Source organism: Dromaius novaehollandiae, chromosome 1 (assembly GCF_036370855.1).
Source record: "Dromaius novaehollandiae isolate bDroNov1 chromosome 1, bDroNov1.hap1, whole genome shotgun sequence".
NCBI lineage: Eukaryota > Metazoa > Chordata > Aves > Casuariiformes > Dromaiidae > Dromaius > Dromaius novaehollandiae.
In genome coordinates this window covers 50,460,491-50,477,143 of record NC_088098.1, presented here as the reverse complement: position 1 = coordinate 50,477,143, position 16,653 = coordinate 50,460,491, and the positions used below count along the sequence as shown (strand labels likewise).

Here is a 16,653-nt window from a genome sequence, read left to right as displayed (position 1 = left end):
CCGCGGCCTGCTGGGAAATGTAGTTCCGCGGCGTGAGACGCCGCCGGGCAACCGCTTCCCAGACGGCGCGGGGGGGCCGGGTCGCTCCTCGCCCCGCGGCTTCGTTAACGGCTCGGGCAGGGGCGGTGAGGCGGCGGGGCGACCTCCGGCCCTCCTCGTCCCCGGGGGCCGGAATAGCGTGGGTGAGCAGGGCTGGCGCTCGCTTCGCAGCCGTGGTGCCCTGTCCCGCCGAGGCGGCCGCGCGCCGTGCCCAAATTCATGATTCCCGCCCAAACCAACGTCCTTCGCGGGCTCCACCGCCCGTTCTCCCCTCCGTGCTGTTTTACAGAGGCAGAGCCCCGCGAGGCGGTTGGGGGTCCCCGGGGAATCATTTCTGATCCAGATCCAACATGCTGCAGTGAGGCATGGCCAAGGGCAGTGCGGGTTTCTTAGTGCTTGCACGACGTGCTAGGCACGCACACGTGCAAAAATATTCTTGTTGTCCTAAGTGGTTTGCACAGAAGGTGCCAGCCTTTAAATTGTTCTTGGTTATAAAGATATGCCTTCATTCTTGGGAAGTTTTTGGTTGGAAGAAATCATATTTATTGATTTTATTTTGAATTTTTTTCTTAGTTACAGTACGAAAGACTGCCAGGACGTTTTCCAAAGATCTCCCTGAGCTTCGACCCAGCCTTCTGAGGTAAGTGAACAAGTTTCACTCTCCCTTTTTCACAGTGAAGAAGTTGAGCCGGGAGGGTTTTGTGGCTTCCCCAAAGTCGCAAGGCCCCAGCTTCCCGATTCCTAGGTTCGTGCACAGGCCATCTGACAACACCACTTCTTCAAGTCATGATTTGTCTGAGAGCTCTTCAAGGCTGACTCCTATCTCACAGAATAAGCTGCTTCCCTTGGCTAAATATAAGAAAAGATAGTCTGACTGGCTGAAGTACACATCATGTTTTCTCAGCATCTGCTGTTGCTGCTGTTTTCCTCCAGTTCAGGCACTGTTCCCGCAAATAATGTGCTTACCCTTTGCTGTCTGGGTCTGAAACTCCTTAAATAATAACAATAAGGAAGGAGCAGAAGAGAGACACCAAGTGGTCTAGATGATGAAGAGAGATTTTTTTCAGCTATGAACTGAAAAGAGATGGAGAGTTAGCTCCTGATCCAAAACCTATTGGTACCAGTGGGAGTTTTTTCAGTGATTTCATCAGGGTTCAGATCAGGACCTTCACGAGAACAAAGGCGCATTTCCCAGATGGCAAAATCTGGAGAAGCCAGGAGAGTTGTTCTTTTTCCCTTCCTGTCCAGGTCTTTCTGAATATGGAGTCCTGTTCCATATGCCATTCCCTTCCTCCACTTTTTGATTTAAGAGCAGTAGTAATCTTGTATCTATGTCAATATTTACAGGAGCGATCCTGGCTGCTTTTCAAGTCTCAGTGTACAAATCATGTGATATACTGGGACAAGAGCTGTCCAGCAGAGGAGCTCTTTCTAAGAAAATGCTTCTGGCACCAATTAGAGCTGGGAGCAAGGATACAGGAAAAAACAGCCAGAAGCAGGAACTGGAAAATCTGGTGTCCTCATTTGTGATCTCTGAACATCTGGCACACAGACACACTGCAAGATCCCTTGTTTATAATGTTCATGTGTTTGTGGGACAGCATAGCCACACTTGAATTCATGCATCTCCACAAAAATGGCTCTTTCCCCACTCCCTGACATCTCTGAGGTTAATGGATAGCAAGGGCAAGAGATCTGTAGTGAAAATTGATGCTTTTGAGGGACAGATGACTGAGCAAAGTGTTTAGCGAGAGTTTAATGATAAAAAAGCATGAGAAATGAACTTTTCCTACTTTACATTGTGAATGTAAGCTGATTTGCATATAAATTGGACCTGTCAAGTGTACTAATACCGATCAAAAAGCTGTGAAAATAGAACTGATGTTGCAAACAAATCATTAATTTACGTGAAGATAGTGAAATGTTGCTGTTTGTTTTATTTATTTTTTCAAAGCAGTTTGGAAAAGCCAGATAGTGAAAAGTGAGGTGCTTGGAGCTAAACTTGGAAGTTTGAGAGCTTTAGGTTGACAATGTGCTTGTTTATAAAAGCATTACATGCCAAAAAACACAGCCACAGGCCCCTCACTAGTGTTAAGCTTGTGCAAGCCTTCTCTCTCCACGCTGGCACCTTCTGTCCTGTCTAGGGCAAAGACCCTGCTTGAGATAAGTTTGTTCTGCCCTGCTGGATGCCTGGTTGCTGGCCTGACCCATGCCTTTTGAATTGCCTATGTGTTGGAGTCACAGTATTGGTATGTAATAGTTACCTGACCTACCCAGTCTGTAGCAATATCTAGGGTCCACCTAATAGGGCCAGTGCAGGATATATTGCACTTGGCTCAGGAATGACATGGCACGGCATAGGGATATCTTTTCAGTATAACCTCTTTCAGTAACTCTTGTTGTCACTCTACATGAAAGGAGAGGGGTGATGCCCTTGAACAGCAGCAGGAACAGAACGTGTGGAGGCAGCTACCTTGTGCAGAAGTCTCAGAAAACACAGTCTAGCCAAGCTTTCAAATCGCAGCTATCATTTCTTTACGCTCTCCTTTACTTCTTTCTGGACTGGCCATGCAAAGTCTCCCTCCTCCCTTGCAGTCGTTTTGTTCAGCTCTCTGCTAATGCAAACAAACGGAAAATGAGGCTTGGGTAGGAGCACTGGCTGGGCTGCAGTGAGGCAAGGTGACCCCCCCTGTATGCCACTGCTTTGCTTCCTGCTTCCAGAAATTACGGACTTTCTCTAGCTTGCCTGCACAAGCGCACCTCTGGTTGCTCTCTGATTCAGAAAGGACCTGCATTAAAAACTGTTATGAAAATTGCTCAAGCTACAGCTGGTTGCTGTGGCAGAACTGGATGATGGAATGATTGCACTTGCAGTTCTTCTCTAAGGTCAGAGGGACATCGCCTCTGTCTTGAGTTGCTACTGGAGCTATACTGTCATATCTGCACCTCTGCTGCAGGAGAGCAGCACTTGAAGGCTGTAGTGTCATGAGGTGCTGTGCCAGGTACTTCTGGGAGATCATATAGGATCTGGCACGTATATGTGATCAGACTGTGTTCAGTGAACCTGTTAGCACAGCCCGGGGTTTGTCAGCTGGCCTCTGGGATAGTTAACATTCCTCTCTGTCAAGCTGCCTCTTGTGGGGGCTGCCAGATGCCAGCCCGGGTGACTCCCTGCTGATCCTGCCTTCTGCTTCCAAGATCAGGTGCCTTTAGCAAGGGTACTCACTGGTGTGAGTTTTTCTTCCTCCTTTGCACCTCATAGTGGACTTTTTTGATCATACCCATCAAAAATTGGTAAAACTGTATGCAGTCTTCACAGGGTCCTTGCAACAACAGTGACCTTCCTGCCTGCTTTGCTGTGCTTGTCCCCTTCCCACAGGGTAGGTAGAGAGGGAACAGGGGCTAGCAGCAATGAGTTGTGCAGCAAGTGCAGGAGGATCATGAGTGGGTGCTGAACTTCAGAGCAGGAAAGGTGACGACATTCAAGGGGGGTCTGTGTTTACTTTACCCCTGGTCTGATGCCCCTACAGAAAAAGCATACAGGTCCCCAAATGTGGAGAAGTTTGATTGTAGGCAACACCAGGCACTTAATGGTCTTTAGCAAATCAGTTCAGTGGTAGCTTTGGTCATTGCCTGCATGATTACAGCAGCCATAAAGGTAGCTTGGTGCTGGACCCCCATCTCATAGATATACAGGAGGACCTACTTGGTTTTGCATCTGTGGGCTTCTCTGACTGTATTGAAGCAATGGACAGGACACATGTCCCACCTGCTGTCCTCCCCAGCCAAGCAGTGCTCTTCACCATGGGAAGAGCTTCTGGCTTGCTGTGCTGTGAGCTCTGCTTGTCACTTTTTGGCCCTTTGTGTCAGCTTCTCTGAGAGGTACAAGGTGCCCAGCTGTCCCACAGCTCCAGCCTGCTGGCGTGCACTGCGTCCGTCTGACACTGATGGACTTGTCATGCTCTCGCTCAGTGAGCCTGCCAAGCCCTCTCTGCCCTGAGGCATGGAGCCACTCGGTGCCAGCGTGGCCTGTCACTAGGAAAGTCTCTGATCCCTCTGCAGCCACCACAGGGCAAACAAATGTGTGTTTAGCAGCTTGAAGGGGAAAGAGCTGTTGGGGTCTCACTAGGAAAGTCTCTGATCCCTCTGCAGCCACCACAGGGCAAACAAATGTGTGTTTAGCAGCTTGAAGGGGAAAGAGCTGTTGGGGTCAGACTGAAGGCTGGCTTCTGCTTCATGACAGTATCCTCCTTGCCTGCAGTATTTTTTTCAGAATCTATGAGAGGATGGGTAGAAAATGGTGGCAGGAGGAATCATTCTGCTTTAGAAAGGACACTTATCTCTGCTTCAGTTGCCTGTGAGAGCCAGGAAGCCTGTGAAAAAGGCATGGCTGTTGTATGGGGAACCTGCTGGGAGGTACACACAACAGCTGGAGAAGCTGTTCTCAGCTCAACAGCTGTCTGGGGGGGAGTAATAACCCATATCTTTGCACACCTATTTTCTCTAAGCTAATGCTTTTACCTGCTCTTCTCCTTGTCCTGCCCTTCTGCTTTGCAGGGCTGGCTATGGCTGTGTATGCTTGGCCAGGAGCTCTGTGCAGCTGAAACAACCTCATTGCTCCTCCACAACAGAGGACTCACATGAGAGCAGATACCGCAATAAACAGGAAATGCTTTTTCAAACAATGAAATCAAATGCAATCAAGCAGTGAAAGCTAATGGAAAGAAGCAATAAAAGCATGTGAAAACAGGAAAAGCAACTCTAGCAGTTCCAGCGGGTACAAAATGGTCAAAGCCTTCTGGTACTTAGAGCAAGTGCATTTCAGGCAAGTTCAAGTAGTGCAGATGATCCCCCAGTTTCTAATGAGCCCAGGCAGTAAAAGCAATCCTAGCCCTGAGTCTACCCCAGCGCTAACAAAAGGCCAAAAGATGGTCAGAGCTCTGTAAAGCTTTCAGCTGTGCAGCCCAAGGCTGTCGTGTGTCCATGTGCAGTCACAAGGGCGGGAACGATGTGTGTCAGAGGAGTGAGCTACTGTGGGAGCCTGCCCCAGCCAAACCACTGATGGGTCCTTCTCTAGAGACTCTTCGAATCCCAGTGGCATTCTGCCAATGCTGGGAATTATGTGGCTGAAAGCTTGGAGGGAAGCACTTAGTAATATCTGAATGAGGGATGCAATAAATGAAGAGAAGGAGAGGGCAGATACTAAGGAGATATGTACAATGGCAGGCAGTGTCTGCTACAAAATCCTGAAAACTGCCCAGGCTGTATCTGGCAGCACCAAATGCACCTCTTGACACAGTCTGGACTGACAATGTCTGGTCCAAGTGCACTGCAAAGTGCTTTGCCAGCTCTCAGTGCAATGCCTTTGCCACCCCTTGTTCTTCGTGGCACCCTCTGACACCCCAGCCCCCCTGCATGAACTTGAGGCCATGCTGTGGAAGGTGCGAGTCCTTCTGCAGGTGCATGTCCCTGGAGCAGTGAAATGCAAGCAGCCATTGCTTTCATCCTGACTGGACGAGAGAGGAGCCATCACACACGGAAGAGACATTTCCATCATTGGTTTGCAGCAGTCCAAACCAGGTGTGAAATGGTACCAGCAAACTGTTAAAGAATATTGAACTGGAACTGTCTAGAGGTAGCCGCTTAGCACAGCTTATATAAAACTTGCTTAGCATGAGTAGCTAAATTTGCTGAAGCCTTAGGCCGCACTTACATAACATGAGGAACTTTCACCTAGTCCAGTAAGAAAGGGCCCCAGAGCCGGTTCAAGCTGGAAAGATAAGGGAGTTACAAGCAGTCTGTGTTCCTGTGTCTCACACTCCGAAAGGGAGGATGTCAAAACTTTGAAATAAGGCCTGTGCAGGGCATTAGGACCTTGAGGGACAAAGCCTCAGCTCACTGCTGGGGCAGTGTTAATTGTTGTGGTCTGGAATTACCTCCTCCTCATCAGGACCTTGAGAGACAACGGCGGGACCCAACAAGGAACGAAGACACATCCGTCAGCAGAAACCGCAACAGTAAAGATAAGGAAAGAAACAGCCTGCCTAGGGACAGCGATGAGACCCAATAAGGAATGGGAGACCCCAGATCTAATATTACTATTGGTCTGAACTACTGTGTGAGGGGTGGAGAACTTAGATTGAAAAGTTATAATTGCCCAGGGATTTCTTTGTTTGGGATCCCTCTTTGGAGGCACCCAGCTTGAGCTGTAATTACTGCATGCACATCATTAAAATTTGTTTATTTAATTCGCTTTGATTTGGCTCCAAACTTTTCAGCGGGAACCTAGGGCTGGACCCTGTTATGGTAGCCGGTGAGCCTAACCTTCCATAACAGTTTGGCACCCCAGATGGGACCTTAGGTGACCACTGTCGGGGCCTCTCGTCTCCAAACGATCATCTGGCGCCATCGGGTGAGTTCACCTTGGATCTTTGGCCACGGGAGGCACCGAAAAGGTGAGTCTTAAATTCCTGCCTAAATTCTAAATTCTGGTTTGGTAACAAAGTGCACTGTAGGGGGTACACAGGCTGATCACCGTAAGGCGTACTAGGTAGGGGGATGGGTTTGAGCCCCATCTCCAGAATTTGAGTGGGTTCAAGTCTCATCTCGATCTGTCCGGAAAGGGGAGTGCGCAGCCTAATCAGCCTGGAGCGCACTGCAAGACTATAAAAACGGAAATCTAGAGTCACTGTGACTGATGTGAGTGTGAACAGTACTGTGTGTGTGTGAGTGCGTATAACCTGGGGACCGACCGGGGTGCCCGTCAGCTGATAAAGCTGCCCACTGCGAAGGGACAGCAGTCCTAGCAGTCAAAGACTCCGGTGGTGTAAGTGCGGTTTCCAGAGAGAGAGAGAGAGAGAGAGGGAGAGAGATCACACCAGCTGCATCTGGTATTACGGGGGAGGAAAAAAAAAAAAAGGGTATACCTGATCAACGTAAGACATACTTTTCAGGAGCTCAATATGGGAAATAATTTTGGCATAGAAAAGGGGACGCCTTTAGCTGAAATTTTGCAAAACTGGAGTAAGATTGATGGTACCAAGAATCTGAGAAAAAAAAGGTTGATCCAACTGTGTCAGGAGGATTGGCCGTTCCTAACTAAGGAGGGTAACCCGGCGGAACGATGGCCGCCACAGGGAACCTTTGAACATCAGGAGTTAACTTTCCTGCGTCATCATTTGGAGGATAGGTTCCCCAGACAAATGGATTATTGGTATGCATGGGACAACTGGGTATTTGCTAGGTGAAAAGAGGCACCTAGAAAAGAAGGGAAATTTTTTTCTCAGGATGCTCTAAGTAGTGCAGCTGCTAAAAGGCTTGTGGAAATTGCTCCACCCTGTGAGCTACCATCTGGTTCAAGTTCTCTGTACCTCCCCTTGCCTTTCACTGCCGCCTGTCCAAGCCCTTTGCAAGTCATTCCTGTGGCAGGAGCGCTCCCACCAGGTCCGGTCGGGGGACCTCGCGTAGCTACTATGCGAGTTTACCAACCCTGGAGGCCCCAAGATTTAATTGCATGGAGTCAACAGATTCCCAGGCTTAGCGAAGATCCAGAGAAAGTGTTACAAATTGTAAGAGGAATACTGCGGGTGTATGATCCTACCTGGTGGGATGTACAAACGCTCCTTGAAGCCGTGTTCACTCCAGATGAAAAGCACTCAATTCTGGATGCGAACTGGCGTTGGGCAGAACAGGGGGGTGTCGTTGCTGCTCGAATGGCCTGGCCGGCTGTGGACCCCGGATGGGATTATAATGTAGAGGCAGATTACAGGCAGTTGCAATTAGCCAGACAAGGCTTAGAAGAAGCTATACGTTTGGCAGGACAGAAGACTGCAGATTGGTCTAAAATAAGGAAGTGTCAGCAACAGCCTGAGGAACACCCCTCAGCTTTCCTCTTTAGGCTATTTAAGCAAGTCAGAATGTTTGGGGGAGGAATAGACCCAGAAGTCGAGGCTAACAGGCCTCTAATGGTTTCCATATTTGTAGATCAAACAGCCCCAGACATTAAAAAGTATTTTTCTAAACATGTTCCTGACTGGCCAGGGAAGTCTATGGAGGAAATAGTACATTTAGCCACATTTGTATATAATGGTCGGGATGAACAGAAGGCAAAAGAAAAGAGATGACGAAAAAAAGAGGAAATGAGTGTGTTAGCGGCTGCGTTAAGAGATGTGTTTAAAGAAGTGAAGGAAAGGGGGCAGGGAAGAGCCAGAGGAGATGGATGGAATCGAAGCAAATGTGTTGTACGATTAAGAGTTAATGGTTGTTGCCATTATTGTGGGGAACAAGGGCACTGGAAGCAGGAATGCCCAGTGAGGCGCTGTGTGCCTAGGAACAGAGGTGACAGCATGAGACAGTCGAGTACTGAGAATGAGACCAGGCAAATCCCAGCCAGTCCACAATGACAGAAGATAGGAGACTCGGAAGATACTGTGGAAATTGGGGTAAACTCATGGGATATAGATTTGGATTTCAGGGGACAGATAATGGCAAATATAGAAGGTCTAGAAGATCCCTTTCTAATGGATACCGGAGCTACCTTTTCACTTTTGAATTTTGAGCCTAAAAGATGCAAGTCATCAGATAAAAGAATAGTACAAGGAGTGACGGGAAAAAGCGAACAAACATTAACTAAGCCCTTATTGCTCACTATTGGAGGTAGAGGATTGTGGGGACATTTCATAATTTCCGCAGATTCACCCTCTTGCCTTTTAGGAAGAGATCTCCTGCAAGCCTTGGATACTCAGATCTGCTTACAGCCAGAAGGGATAAAATTAATAGTAATGGGCTCATGTGTTCTGGCTAAGACACCAGAACCAGAGTCAACTAATCTGCAAATTCCGATAGGTTTAGAATCAGTTCCTGGAAAGTCATGGAGCTCTTCAGGAATGGATGTTGGACTATTGAAGTCAGCGAGTCCAGTCTCGATAAAAACAAAGAGGGATTACCTCTCGTGGTTAAACAGTACCCTCTCCCCAAAGAAGCAGAGAAGAGTATCCAAAAGCAAAGTGATCATTATTTAAAACTGGGTATCCTTAGGGTCTGTGAATCCCCCATACAACACTCCGATTCTGCCAGTTAAAAAGAATAGGCAGGATTCTGATGCTGATCCAGAGTATCAGTTTGTACAAGACTTAAGGGTTATAAACCAACATGTAATTGCTCCACACTCAGTAGTTCCCAGCCCATCAACTATATTATTTCAGATACTCCATTGGACAACTTATTTTACCACGACTGATCTAACAGCAGCCTTTTTTAGTATACCGGTAGCTGAGGACAGCCAAGATCTTTTTACTTTCACTTGGAAGGGACAACAATTAACTTGGACTAGACTACCACAGGGATTTACTGAGTCTCCGACTATTTTGTCACATGTACTTGAAAATGATCTTGTGGATATTGAACTTCCAGGATGTTCAGTGTTAATACAATATATAGATGATTTGTTATTAGCAAGTAAAGATTATGAGACATGTTTGAAAGACACTATTTCTCTATGTAATGCTCTTGCAGAGAAAGGGCATCGAGCATCTCTGTCTAAATTCCAGCTGTGTCAACAAGAGGTAAAATATTTGGGGTTTATTTTGAAGGAAGGACACAGGTTAATTGATCCAGAATGAGTAAAGACAATTCTTAATATGCCTCATCCTGTAACAAAAAAGCAATTTAGGGGATTTTTAGGAGCTGTAGGATTTTGCTGACCATGGAGTCTTGTGCTGGGAGAACTTACCAAACCTTTGGTTCAGGCAACAAAAAAGGAGGAGATAGAGCCTTTGGCCTGGGGTCTAGAAAAAGAAAAAGCTTTTGCATCTGCAAAAAAAGCGTTGGTTTCAGCCTCGTCTCTAGGGCTACCAGATTATAGCAAGCTGTTTGAATTATTTGTTCATGAACAATGGGGGGTAGCAAGTGGAGTACTCACCCAAAAACTAGATCTTCACTGTAGACCAGTGGCCTGTTACTCCACCCAGCTAGATGATGCATCAGAGCAATAGCAGCTACTGCAGCTCTTACTGAAAAAAACACAACCTGTAGTTTTGGGTCACCCAATGACTGTGTATGTGCCACATGAAGTAGAACTGTTAATGAAACGATATGCGACTCAAGCACTATCCCCACAGAGAGCTCACCGCTATGAACCGATAATATTACATGCAGATAATGTGACCTTAAATAGATGCAATATCTTAAATCCAGCGACGCTATTGCCTCTACCGGAGGATGGAGAGCCACATCATTCCTGTGAGCAGGTGGTCGTCAGCTCGAGCAAGCCTCAGGAGGATCTTAAAGATGAACCTTTGGGAAACCCGGACTTAGTTCTGTTTACAGATGGATCATCCTATTATTTGGACAGAAGGCACCATTCAGAATATGCTGTCACTAACCTCTTTGAGGTACTTGAGGCTAATCCCTTATCTCTGTCTGTACGTGCTCAAGGAGCAGAATTAATAGCATTAACCCAAGCAGCAAAGATAGATAAAAACCTGTGGGTAAATGTCTATACTGATTCTAAATATGCATTCAGAATGTGTCATGCAACTGGGATGTTATGGAAAGAATGAGGATTTTTTACATCATCAGGAAAGAAAATAGCTAATGGAGAAGAAATACATAATTTGCTGGAAGCAGTCCAACTGCCCAAAGAAATTGCTGTAATACACTGCCTAGCCCATACTAAAGACACCACAGAAATTAGTAAAGGAAATGCTTTAGCTGACGCCACTACGAAGGCTGCAGCCCAACAACCTCTGAGAGAATGCATGGTGGCAGTTCCAATAATGAACCAAAGTGAATGGTCAAATGTAAAAGACCCCAGAACCATTTATGAGAAGGACTGTTCAGTGAAAGAGAAAAAACAGTGGGAATAGTGGGAAGCTGAACAAAATGATGATGGAATATGGACAATTGGAGGAAAACCAATTCTATCAAAAAATATGTAATTACTATAGCTAGGTGGTTTCACGATAAAGCTCATGGGGGAGCCAAGGTGGTAGCTAATCAGGTACTGAAAGTATGGGCTGCTCCAGGAATTTATATGGCTGCGAAAAGAATAACGAATAGCTGCCTGACCTGCCAAAAGTTTTCAAGCAGCAAACCAAGCTCAGAGTTAGGGAGACAACATGGGCCTACTTCCCTTTTCAAAGGCTACAAATAGATTACGCAGATATGCCATCCGCCAATGGGTACAAACACTTGTTAGTGATAGTAGATCAGTTATCAGGCTGGGTAGAAGCTTTCCCAACAAGAAAGGCCAACACAGGGGGAGTAGTGAAAGCCTTACTGAAAAAAATCATACCCAGCTATGGGGTCCCAAAGCCATTGATTCAGACAGGGGCGCCCATTTTACGGCAAGCATAATCACTCAATTATATAAATCATTAGGAATAAAAAAAAACCTACATACCCCTTATCACTCACAGTCTTCAGGACAAGTAGAAAGAATGAATAGAACATTAAAAGAAAAAATAGCAAGAATATGCACACATGCTAGTCTAAAATGGCCAGAAGCATTGAACTCTATGGGATGTCCGAAATGCCCCACGACAGCCCATAGGACTAACACTAGCAGAAATTCTTTTTGGGAGACATTTAACAATACCAGGGACTTATATCCCTGCGAAGACCAGTCTATTAGACGGAGATGAACGGTGTGTGACACAATATGTACTACTTTACAGGAATGGTTTAAGGTTTCACAAAATCAGATTCAATGGTTTCAGCCAGTACCATCAGACATTCAGGTACATTATATCCTGCCTGGAGATAAAGTATTGGTAAAAATATTCTCACAAAAAGCAATATTGGAACCAAAATGGGAAGGCCCCTATATTGTATTTTGAAGTTCCTATTATGCTGTTAAAGTTCTAGGAAAAGAGAACTGGATTCACCACTCACACATAACACGAGTGGCGGTCCAGGAGGCGAGCACGGCAGATGTCACAATGGAACAATGAAGACAACCACATAAGGCTCGATGGGATACACAGCTTCCCAAAGTGCTTCATCAATTAAATAACTGATGCAGGCCCAATGGAGCCCTGTAAGCTGAACTTTCTTTGTAAAACCTGAGCTTAGTGCTCAACCCACCGGGAAAAGAGAATACCCAGTAACATTACAGCCAGGACAGCCTATGATGGTCAATTTACCATCCATTGGTACTTTGTCTATGACTTTAACCAAACCTTGTGGCCCACTTGCCAGGAAAGCTACTGATAGCAGTGGTGCAAAACATAGAATTAGTACATAATGGATTTTTCCTTCTTTTTAATGGGGTAATCTGTACAGACTCACCCCACCAAAACAAGTCTCTATTTTCTCTTGCTGCGCTCTGCAGGATGGTAGGCAGAAGTGCCATGTTCATGTTGCTATTCCAAACCCTGACAATACTACTTCTCCTAACCTGTGGTCAAAGAACCCTAGAGTGGCCATGGTCCCATGCCCATGTTAAGTATACTGGAAGTATGGGACTGAATTCTAATAAAAACTTGAACCTCCTAACCTTGGTCATGCGCAGAACTGAAGTATATTTAGAAAATGGATGGAACTGGGATAGTACTAGCCAACTCCCCCAGCTCCTGGGAAAGACAGGACAAGAAATAAAGACAGAATGCTGGGTGGTCAATGGGTCCACCCATGAGAAGGCAACTCAAAGCTCTCTCACCAAAGCCAAATCAAAAGAAAAAGAAAGGAAAATTTGTGCCACTGAAAGATTGGACTGTTGGTACAATTTTACCTTAGAACAACCTTTTTTTGTAGTTTGCCTCTGGGCTTGCCACAGTGTGGGACTATCATTTAAATTTAAAATAGGCATTACTGATCTTAGTACAACAATATCTGCCCCGACTGTAATTGTTTTCTCCAACATAAATACCTCTATTGCTATAAAGGATAAGAAAACTCTATCCCCACAAATTTTTAAAATTGGACCATATGTGATCAAAAATACAGGCCAACAACGAGTGTTACTTAATCCATCATGGTCTCTCAAATGAGCAGAACTGTTAATGCAAATTAGTATCTCCACAATCAAAACAACCTGTTCACCATTCTTAAGTACGTCCTATGCAGGATGGTCAGCATGGTTGCATAGGCGAACCCTCACCTCTCCAGAATAAACAAGGAGAGATGTGACCAGTATTATAGGAATAGGACTGGGAGTCCTAAATAGTACAGATGCTGAAGTGCTCGTAAATAAACTAAGCACAACAACAAGTGATTTGTACAAATTAGAACATCCATTGCAGTCTTCTCTATTAGCATTGGGAATTAACCAATGGCTTTCATCCGAGATTTTGCCTCAATGGGAAAAAAATGAATGAAAAAGATCATCAGTAGATTGTGGATGCACTTGGGGCAGCCCAGATTAATGCTTCCCTAGCTCTTAGTTGCATCCAAGCTCAATTGTGGATGCAATCTGTGGTAGCAGCAATTATAAGGGAAGGAGAAGAGGGCACTTTACCCACTGAAATTTGAAGGGTAATTTGGGATAATGCAACCAAATTTGAAAAAGAATTCCAATCCTGGTGGTATTTGGTCAATTTTACTTATGATCCCATCAAAACTAAGGCCACAGTCTTTCTTTTAACAATACGCAATGCTTTGGCATATACAATATACCCAATCATTGCGTTGGGATTAAATCACAATGGAGCTATACTCTGTCTGTTGGAATATAGAGTATGGGCCCAACGAAATGGAAATAAGTGGCAAACTGTTGATGTTAGCGCGTGCGTTGTATGGGAACAGCAAGGATTTATTTGTGAAAGTAATACTGTCAAAGCCCAAGACGTTTGCCTTGACACTGAACAAAATGTTTGTCATTTTGAAATACATCCTGATGAAACTCCTGAAACTGTACTTGTATATATTGGAAAAGGATGTGTATGTATGAGGACCCTTTGTAGTCTTATATTCATAGATAACATTGCTGTAAATACAAGTAATCACTCAAATATTTGTGTTTGTAACTTTACTGAAATTATGGGATGCAACTTTAATTATTTAGCTCCTATTATGTCTTATCAATTGTTACAATCTAATTATACATTGAGTCAAAATTTACTACCTACCCCTGTTGGAATGAATCTTACACTGGTGAAGAAACTACTGCAACATGATGACCTGCTTTGACTGCTAGAATGCATCCGAAACAGTGGACAGAAAACTCTAATCACCGTTCATCATGATGCAAAAGAGATACACCACATCTTGGAAAGGGTAAAGAAGGATGGAGAACATCATGGGTGGGAAACTATTCTGGAATGGTCACCAACTGCAACAGGGATTTATAATCACCTGTTGCACCCAGTAGTAGTTGTGTTAAGTTTAACTGTGTTATGCCTATTACTTATGATCATATTACATAAGATTATGAAAAGTGATAATATGCCTTGAAAGATTTCGAGAACTCTGTTTAAAGTATTAGCAGGGATGCTTAATAAAAACAGAGCGGGGACTGTTAAAGAATATTGAACTGGAACTGTGTAGAGGTAGCCACTTAGCACAACTTATATAAAACTTGCTTAGCATGAGTAGCTAAATTTGCTGAAGCCTTAGGCCGCACTTAGATAAAATAATGAATTTTTACTTAGTCCAGTAAGAAAAGGGCCTCAGAGCTGGTTCAAGCTGGGAGGATAAGGAAGTTACAAGCAGTCTGCATTCCTGCGTCTCACACTCCGAAAGGGAGGATGTCAAAACTTTGAAATAGGGCCTGTGCAGGGCATTAGGACCTTGAGGGACAAAGCCTCAGCTCACTGCTGGGGCACTGTCTGGAATTACCTCCTCCTCATCAGGACCTTGAGAGACAACGGCGGGACCCAACAAGGAACGAAGATACATCCGTCAGCAGAAGCCGCAACAGCAAAGATAAGGAAAGAAACAGCCTGCCTAGGGACAGCGATGATACCCAGTAAGGAGTGGGAAGACCCCAGACCTGACTATTACTATTGGTCTGAACTACTGTGTGAGGGGTGGAGAACTTAGATTGAAAAGTTATAATTGCCCAGGGATTTCTTTGTTTGGGATCCCTCTTTGGAGGCACCCAGCTTGAGCTGTAATTACTGCATGCACATCATTAAAATTTGTTTATTTATTTTGCTTTGATTTGGCTCCAAACTTTTCAGCGGGAACCTAGGGCTGGACCCTGTTATGGTGGCCAGTGAGCCTAACCTTCCATAACAGGACAGGAGCAACATTTCACGCATGCTCAGCACTTGCTTGTTCTGCTGTAAGAAAGAACTGGCTGCACAACCGAGTGAGTGAGACCTCAGACCGGGGAAGGTCTGAGCAGAGGGAGGAGGGAGATTGCAGCAGTGGAGGCGGCCAATCTGTAAATCAGGCTGAGGAGAGATGAACTCTTTCAGACAGGCTCGTATAGAGCATTGAGGCAAATTGAGTGCTGAGGGAATTACTGGGATGGGAGGGGGGGTTGCAGCCACTTTTGCCCTCAGTTTACTCAATCTGTGCCTGTTATAGCTGTGTATGAGGGGCTGGGGGAAATGAAGACAAAGATTTCTGCAGTTGTTCTTGCCAGGGGTATTTTACTATCTCAAAGCTCTTCTGAGTCCCAAGAGACCCACAGACAGACACATGCAATAGCCTGTTTGTACACCACAAGTGAGCCCCATACCGAGGCTATTAAGGTTAGAAAACCAATTGAAGGTGGCAGTCCTTACACAGGAGACCAGACTGAATGCCCTGCAGTTGCTTATGACACCGCCATGAAGATGTAGCAAAAGAATAGGAGTTTCTCATTTTTTGGTTGTATTAACAAAGGTCCTGATCTCTGTTTAGCTTAGTACCATGCAGCACGTTGGTGCTAGGTGTCTGCATCTGAGAGCAACCATGGCGGTGATGGTGGGCTGTGCAGTGCTCCTCTTTTACATTCCTGGAAATGTGACTGGTAGCAGGCTGTGCTAACAGAGAAGGGCCCTTTAGTGTCCTCCCTCCTGCCCTGTAATTGCTGAGGAGATACAAGGTATGTTTCTGCTTGCTAAGAGCTGCACTTAGAGCTGCCAGCATGAGACCAGGACATCTGGCACAGACTATGCCTCTTTACCAGTGCAGGCTGGATTTAGAGAGTTTATAGAGTGCATGCCTGTACCTGTGTGAGCCTTTCCATGAGGTTCATTCAGAGCTCAGCTGGGCCCTAGTGTCTCTGTACCATGCCTTAGAGGGAGTCTTGCGAAAAACATTACTCCGTCCCGTGCTCCTGTCCCAAGCTTGCAAGCAGCAATTCATTTCCTCCTCTCAGAGAACTACAATTACAACATAACTGGACTGTGTTTGCCCCATGCTGAATGGGGAACAGCTGGGGACAGATGATTGTCTGGGTTATTCGCCTGTTGCCTAGGCATTTTGTTTGCTTGTTTGAGCCCTGACAAAATGTGTTTCCAGTTGCTTCAGAGGCACTGCTGGTCTGTATTAAGCCTGTATATTGTGGGCTGCTTTAGAAAACTGATGTTTTATAACTTTGCAAATGAGTGTCCCGCTGTTTCAGTGGGCTTTATAAACAAGCCGGTCTCTTCAGAAATTTCCCTGCCGCAGAGCCAGTAGCGCTGAGGGGCTAGGAGCAGCCAGAACCATATGTTTCTGGTGAGAGAGAAGCAGACACCCCTA

General features: G+C 45.5%; 1 long non-coding RNA gene across 1 annotated transcript; it reads left to right on the top strand.

Moving 5' to 3' along the window:
- The first annotated feature begins 47 nt into the window (after positions 1-47).
- LOC135328534 (uncharacterized) lies at positions 48-2,080 on the top strand. Its single transcript, XR_010389537.1, has 3 exons — positions 48-182; positions 613-679; positions 1,387-2,080. It is a non-coding gene; the product is annotated as an uncharacterized LOC135328534 (long non-coding RNA).
- Positions 2,081-16,653: the final 14,573 nt, after the last annotated feature.